This window comes from Setaria italica, chromosome IV (assembly GCF_000263155.2).
Source record: "Setaria italica strain Yugu1 chromosome IV, Setaria_italica_v2.0, whole genome shotgun sequence".
NCBI lineage: Eukaryota > Viridiplantae > Streptophyta > Magnoliopsida > Poales > Poaceae > Setaria > Setaria italica.
The window spans coordinates 12,663,767-12,672,112 of record NC_028453.1 but is presented as its reverse complement, the minus strand read 5'-3'; positions in this window follow the sequence as shown (position 1 = coordinate 12,672,112).

The following is an 8,346-nucleotide window of genomic DNA, read 5'->3' as shown; positions in this document are numbered from 1 at the left end:
ATGGCAGTAAGCAAGCTTCTGGGTTTCTGTGACCATCCTTTCACCAGTTTCCCCATTGCGCGCTTCCTCATCACTCAAGAAAAGAATAGTGATGTCATGATCGTACTGCTGGGGTGTTCCGTTGGACCCGATGGTCATTGTGCCTTGAGCTATGGGTTAGGTAGGATCATAGTGGAATCTGTATGACCAAAGATAGTCTCCAGCAGTTGTCTGCGTTCATAGCACAAGAGACACAAGCTACGTTAGTAGGGCATCTAGCTATGACGATCCGATCCATGTATGGATACATCAGTTGGGGGAAGATGCCGGGGGAGCTCGAGAGTAGCAGGTAGATCTGTACCTATTTCGGCACAGGCCCGACGAAGTGAGACTACTGTTGAGACATGGTCTCATAACTCGCAGCATAAGCAGCTCGGAGCTGCACAACCTCTCGAGCTAGATCCTCCACGAACTCGGTCATCTTTTTGAGGTACTGGTGGCCGATCTCGTCTGAGGGTTTCTTGCTTTCGTCGTTGATGGAGCAGTGGGGAGCGCGTGCGAGGGGATGATGGGGTGGAGCGCGGAGAGCTGTGCTGGATGGCTAGCACCACAAGTCACTCTACGGTCCGGCTGTGCGGTGGCAAGGGTTTCGTACTTGGTTGGTGGGGAAGATGAGGAGCGGGGACTGCTGGACAGGGAGGTGTAGGTGGGGGAGGGCAATGACTGGCCGAGGTCGGAATGGGGGGCCATTTGGGGATGTGCTGCTTCTCTTCTCTACCGAAGCGGGTCCTACGTTGTGGGCTTGCAAGTTCCTCCAAGTAGAAAAAGTTATCAGCTTTCTTCCAGCATCTCTCCTCTTTTTTTTGAAAAATCTACTATCCTTTCTTTTACTAGGTAGAAAAATCTAACACTGTATCAAAAGAAGCAATTTGATCAGAAGAACAGGACTGGTCACAATCACCCATCTTAATAGTCAGAGGCTCAGCGTTACGATAGGAGAGTTTGTAACAATTCGGTAATGAATAATTTGGTAATGAACGACCGCTAACCAATCAAGTTTTATGCCTTTGGTCATGGCCTGCCTCATGTCGGACTGCAGATACATTGACCAGTACTAGTGGCTTGGCCAAAATTTCTATGTCAGATCACATATGCAAAACCGTATGTATATGCTTCCAAAAGTATACTTATATACCTAGACATATTTTAGAACTACTGGTGAGCACAGTATCCATATGTACATCTACATGTTAAACTAGACACAAGACAAGAAATTTTGGAAATGATGTACAGTAGTGTGAAAGTGGAATTCAAGTTGAAGTCAAGGAATTTACTTTTGTTGCATCTTCCTGGAACCAAGATTGTCAAATCCAGCCGTATCAGCACTATTCGTGACACCAAAAACTGGGTTGCTCCAAATGAAGGACCTCAGGTTGTACAAATCTTCAACATAATCCCTTGAGTGCTGGGCTCTCCCTACATTGATGATTTTGACCGTTCCCAAGGAAATGATGTAGCTAGTCTCGCGGAAAAGGTCACCATGGATGACACCTCTTGATTTGGACAAAGAAACAACAGCAATGAATGATTTGCACAATTAGAGAAGCTTTTGAGTAGTTTTCTCCAAGTGATACACCATCAAGAAATCTACAGATCGAGAAGATAATGTCGTTTCTTGCTACTCACACTCACGTGATTGTTGCTCTCCAATAGGTCATCAATTCCAACTTTTCTAGGTTGGCGAAGAAGGTTGGGAGCGTGCCGTCGTTGCTGCAGAAGAATCTGTCAAATCTCTCATAAACCATAAACCAACGGCCGATTGCTTCACAGTAAGGAGAGAAATATACTTCTACTATTGAGTCAGCGCAGTAAGCAAGCTTCTGGGTTTCTGTGACCATCCTTGCACCAGTTTCCCCATTGCACGCTTCCTCGTCACTCAAGAAGAGAATAGTGATGTCGTGCTGGTGTTGCTGGCGTGTTCCTTTGGACTCGGTGGTCATTGTGCCTTGAGCTATGGGCTGGGTAGGATCATAGTGGAATCTATATGACCTAACATAGCCTCGAGCACTTGTCTGTGTTCATAGCACAAGAGAAACAAGCTATGTTAGCAGTGCATCTAGCTATGACGATCTGATCCATGTATGGATACATAGTTGGGGGAAGATGCCGGGGGAACTCGAGAGTAGCAGGTAGATATGTACCTATTTTGGCGCAGGCCCGATGTAGTGAGACTGCTGTTGAGACATGGTCTCATAACTCGCAGCATGAGCAGCTCGGAGCTTCACAACCTCTCGAGCTAGATCCTCCACGAACTCGGTCATCTTTTCGAGGCACTGGTGGTCGATCGTGTCTGAGGGTTTCTTGCTTTCCTCATTGATGGAGCAGTGGGGCACGCGTGCGAGGGGATGATGACGTGGAGCGCGGAGAGTTGTGCGGGATGGCTAGCACCAACAATTACTCTACGGTCCGGCTGTGCGGTGGCGAGGGTTTCGTACTTGGTTGGTGCGGAAGATGAGGAGCGGGGACTGCTGCACAGGAAGGTGTAGGTGGGGGAGGGAAATGACTGGCCGAGGTTGGAATGGGGGGCCGTTTGGGGATGTGCTGCTTCTCTTCTCTACCGAAGCGGGTCCTACATTGTGGGCGTGCAAGTGCCTCCAAGCAGAAAAAGTTATCAGCTTTCTTCCAGCTTCTCTCCTCTTTTTTTTGAAAAATCAACTATCCTTTCTTTTACTAGGTTGAAAAATCTAACACTGTATCGAAAGAAACAATTTGATAAGAAGAACAGGACTGGTCACAATCACCCGTCTTAATAGTCAGAGGCTCAGCGCTACGACAGGAGAGTTTGTAACAATTCGGTAATAAACAATTTGGTAATGAACGACCGCTAACCGATCGAGTTGTATGCCTTTGGTCATGGCCTACCTCATGTCGGACTACAAATAGATTGACCAGTACTAGTGGCTTGGCCAAAACTGCTATGTCAGGTCACATATGCAAAACAGTATGTATATGCTTCCTAAAGTATACGTATATACCTAGACATATATTAGAACTACTGGTAAGCACAGTATCCATATGTACATCTACACCTCAAACTAGACACAAGACAAGAAATTTTGGAAATGATGTACAGTAGTGTGAAAGTGGAATTCAAGTTGAAGTCAAGGAATTTACTTTTGTTGCATCTTCCTGAAACCAAGAAGATTGTCAAATCCAGCCCAATGAGCACTATTCGTGACACCAAAAATAGGGTTGCTCCAAATGAAGGACCTCAGGTGGTACAAATCTTCAACATAATCTCTTGAGCGATGGACCCTTCCTACATTGATGATTTTCACCGTTCCTGAGGAAATGATGTAGCTAGTCCTGCGGAAAAGACCACCATGGATGATACCTCTTGATTTGGACAAAGAAAACAACAGCAACGAATGATTTGCAAAATTAGAGAAGCTTTGGAGTAGTTTTCTCCAAGTGATACACCATCAAGAAGTCTACAGATCCAGAAGAAATGTCGTTTCTTGCTACTCACACTCACCTGATTGTTTCTCTCCAAAAGGTCATCAAGTCTAACTTTTCCAGGTCGGCGAAGAATGGTGGGAGCGTGCCGTCGTTGCCGTAGAAGAATCTGTCTAACCTCTCATAAACCAGAACCCAACGGCCGATTGCTTCACTGCAAGCAGAGAAATATGCTTCTACTACAGAGTCAGGGCAGTAAGCAAGCTTCTGGGTTTCTGTGACCATCCTTTCACGAGTTTCCCCATTGCACGCTTCCTCATCACTCAAGAAGAGAGTAGTGATGTCGTTCTCATGCTGCCGGGGTGTTCTGTTGGACTCGATGGTAATTGTGCCTTGAGCTATGGGCTAGGTAGGATCATTATGGAATCTGTATGACCTAAGATAGCCTCCAGCAGTTGTCTGCGTTCATAGCACAAGGGAAACAAGCTACGTTAGCAGTGCATCTAGCTATTACGATCCGATCAATGTATGGATACATCAGTTTGGGAACGATGCCGGGGCAACTCGAGAGTAGCAGGTAGATCTGTACCTATTTCAGCGCAGGCCCGACGAAGTGAGACTCCTGTTGAGACATGGTCTCATAACTCGCAGCATGAGCAGCTCAGAGCTGCACAACCTCTCGAGCTAGATCCTCCACGAACTCGGTCATCTTTTCGAGGCACTACTGGCCGATCTCGTCTGAGGGTTTCTTGCTTTCGTCATTGATGGAGCAGTTGGGAGCGCGTGCGAGGGGATGATGGGGTGGAGCAAGGAGAGATGTGCGGGATGGCTAGCACCAGCAGTCACTCTACGGTCCGGCTGTGCGGTGGCGAGCGTTTCGTACTTGGTTGGTGGGGTAGATGAGGAGCGGGGACTGCTGGACAGGGAGGTGTAGGTGGGGGAGGGCAATGACTGGCCGAGGTCGGAATGGGGGGCCGTATGGGGATGTGCTGCTTCTCTTCTCTACCGAAGCGGGTCCTACGTTGGGGGCGTGCAAGTGCCTGTAAGCAGAAAAAGTTATCAGCTTTCTTCCAGCTTCTCTCCTCTTTTTTTTGAAAAATCTACTATCCTTTTTTTTACCAGGTTGAAAAATCTAACACTGCATCGAAAGAAACAATTTGATAAGAAGAACAGGACTGGTCACAATCACCCATCTTAATAGTCAGAGGCTCGGCGCTACGATAGGAGAGTTTGTACCAATTCGGTAATGAACAATTTGGTAATGAACGACCGCTAACCGATCGAGTTTTATGCCTTTGGTCATGGCCTGCCTCATGTCGGTCTGCAGATACATTGACCAGTACTAGTGGCTTGGCCAAAATTGCTATGTCAGATCACATATGCAAAACGGTATGTATATGCTTCTTACAGTATACTTATATACCTAGACATATTTTAGAACTACTGGTGAGCACAGTATCCATATGTACATCTACACCTCAAACTAGACACAAGACAAGAAATTTTGGAAATGATGCACAGTAGTGTGAAAGTGGAATTAAAGTTGAAGTCAAGGAATTTACTTTTGTTGCATCTTCCTGGAACCAAGAAGATTGTCAAATCCAGCCCAATCAGCACTATTCGTGACACCAAAAACTGGGTTGCTCCAAATGAAGGACCTCAGGTGGTACAAATCTTCAACATAATCCCTTGAGTGCTGGGCCCTCCCTATATTGATGATTTTGACCGTTCCTGAGGAAATGACGTTGCTAGTCTTACACAAAAGGCCACCATGGATGACACCTCTTTATTTGGACAAGGAAATAGCAGCAATGAATGAGCTGCAAAATTAGAGAAGCTTTTGAGTAGTTTTCTCCAAGTGATACACCATCAAGAAGTCTACAGATCGAGAAGATAATGTTGTTTCTTGCTACTCACAGTCACCTGATTGTTGCTCTCCAAAAGGTCATCAAGTCTAACTTTTCCAGGTTGGCAAAGAAGGGTGGGAGCGTGCCATCGTTGCCGGAGAAGAATCTGTCTAACCACTCATAAACCATAACCCAACGCCGATTGCTTCACAGTAAGCAGATAAATATGCTTCTACTATCGAGTCAGTGCAGTAAGCAAGCTTCTGGGTTTCTGTGACCATCCTTTCACCAGTTTCCCCATTGCACGCTTCCTCATCACTCAAGAAGAGAATAGTGATGTCGTGCTCCTGCTGCTGGGGTGTTCCGTTGGACTCGATGGTCATTGTGCCTTGAGCTATGGGCTGGGTAGGATCATAGTGGAATCTGTATGACGTAACATAGTCTTCAGCAGTTGTCTGCGTTCATAGCACAAGAGAAACAAGCTAGGTTAGCAGTGCATCTAGCTATTCTGATCCAATCCATGTATGGATACATAAGTTGGGGGAAGATTCCAGGGGAGCTCTAGAGTAGCAGGTAGATCTGTACCTATTTCAGTGCAGGCCCGATGATGTGAGACTGCTGTTCAGACATGGTCTCATAACTCGCAGCATGAGCATCTCGCAGCTGCACAACCCCTCGAGCCAGGTACTCCATGAACTCGGTCATCTTTTCGAGGCACTAGTGGTCGATCTCACATCAGGGTTTTCTTACTTCCAGCATCGATGGAGCAAGGGGTCACGCGCGAGGGGATGATGGGGTGGAGGGCGGAGAGCTGTGCGGGATGGCTAGCACCAGCAGTCACTCTACGGTCCGGCTGTGCGGTGGCGAGGGTTTCGTACTTGGTTGGTGGGGAAGATGAGGAGCAGGGACTGCTGGACAGGGAGGTGTAGGTGGGGGAGGGCAATGACTGGCCGAGGTCGGAATGGGGGGCCGTATGGGGATGTGCTGCTTCTCTTCTCTACCGAAGCGGGTCCTACGTTGGGGGCGTGCAAGTGCCTGTAAGCAGAAAAAGTTATCAGCTTTCTTCCAGCTTCTCTCCTCTTTTTTTTGAAAAATCTACTATCCTTTTTTTTACCAGGTTGAAAAATCTAACACTGCATCGAAAGAAACAGTTTGATAAGAAGAACAGGACTGGTCACAATCACCCATCTTAATAGTCAGAGGCTCGGCGCTACGATAGGAGAGTTTGTACCAATTCGGTAATGAACAATTTGGTAATGAACGACCGCTAACCGATCGAGTTTTATGCCTTTGGTCATGGCCTGCCTCATGTCGGCCTGCAGATACATTGACCAGTACTAGTGGCTTGGCCAAAATTGCTATGTCAGATCACATATGCAAAACAGTATGTATATGCTTCCTACAGTATACTTATATACCTAGACATATTTTAGAACTACTGGTGAGCACAGTATCCATATGTACATCTACACCTCAAACTAGACACAAGACAAGAAATTTTGGAAATGATGCACAGTAGTGTGAAAGTGGAATTAAAGTTGAAGTCAAGGAATTTACTTTTGTTGCATCTTCCTGGAACCAAGAAGATTGTCAAATCCAGCCCAATCAGCACTATTCGTGACACCAAAAACTGGGTTGCTCCAAATGAAGGACCTCAGGTGGTACAAATCTTCAACATAATCCCTTGAGTGCTGGGCCCTCCCTACATTGATGATTTTGACCGTTCCTGAGGAAATGATGTAGCAAGTCCTACAGAAAAGGCCACCATGGATGACACCTCTTGATTTGGACAAAGAAATAGCAGCAATGAATGAGCTGCAAAATTAGAGAAGCTTTTGAGTAGTTTTCTCCAAGTGATACACCATCAAGAAGTCTACAGATCGAGAAGATAATGTCGTTTCTTGCTACTCACACTCACCTGGTTGTTGCTCTCCAAAAGGTCATCAAGTCTAACTTTTCCAGGTTGGCGAAGAAGGGTGGGAGCGTGCCGTCGTTGCCGGAGAAGAATCTGTCTAACCTCTCATAAACCATAACCCAACGGCCGATTGTTTCACAGTAAGCAGATAAATATGCTTCTACTATCGAGTCAGGGCAGTAAGCAAGCTTTTGGGTTTCTGTGACCATCCTTTCACCAGTTTCCCCATTGCACGCTTCCTCATCACTCAAGAAGAGAATAGTGATGTCTTGCTCGTGCCGCTGGGGTGTTCCATTGGACTCGATGGTCATTGTGCCTTGAGCTATGGGCTGGGTAGGATCATAATGGAATTTGTATGACCTAACATAGTCTCCAGCAGTTGTCTGCATTCATAGCAGAAGAGAAACAAGCTACGTTAGTAGTGCATCTAGCTATTCTGATCCAATCCATGTATGGATACATAAGTTGGGGGAAGATTTCGGGGGAGCTCTAGAGTAGCAGGTATATCTGTACCTATTTCAGCACAGGCCCGACGATGTGAGACTGCTGTTGAGACATGGTCTCATAACTCGCAGCATGAGCATCTCACAGCTGCACAACCCCTCGAGCCAGGTACTCCATGAACTCGGTCATCTTTTCGAGGCACTGGTGGCCGATCTCACCTCACGATTTCTTACTTCCAGCATCGATGGAGCAGGGGGTCGCGCGCAAGGGGATGATGGGGTGGAGCACGGAGAGCTGTGTGGGATGGCTAGCACCAGCAGTCACTTCACGGTCCGGCTGTGCGGTCCGGTCTGGTTGGTGGGAGGATCAGGAGCGGGGACTGCCGGACGGGGAGGAGCAGGTGGGGGAGGCCGAGATGGGGGGGCCGTATGCACTGTGCTACTTTTGTTCTCCACCAAAGCAGGTCCTACGTGGTTGGCGTGCAAGTCCCTCCAAGAAGAAAAATTTGTAAGCTTTCTTTCGGCTTCTCTCTATTTTGAAAAATCTACTATACTTTTTTTTTACCAGGATGAAAAATCTAGCTGATGATTGTCTCCCATTCGTTCACATGCATTCAGCATTGACTGCGGTAGAAATCTTTAGTGATTCCTGACAAAAAGGAAACACATTTGACCGTTGCATTAACAGCCCCAATACCAGTAGGAA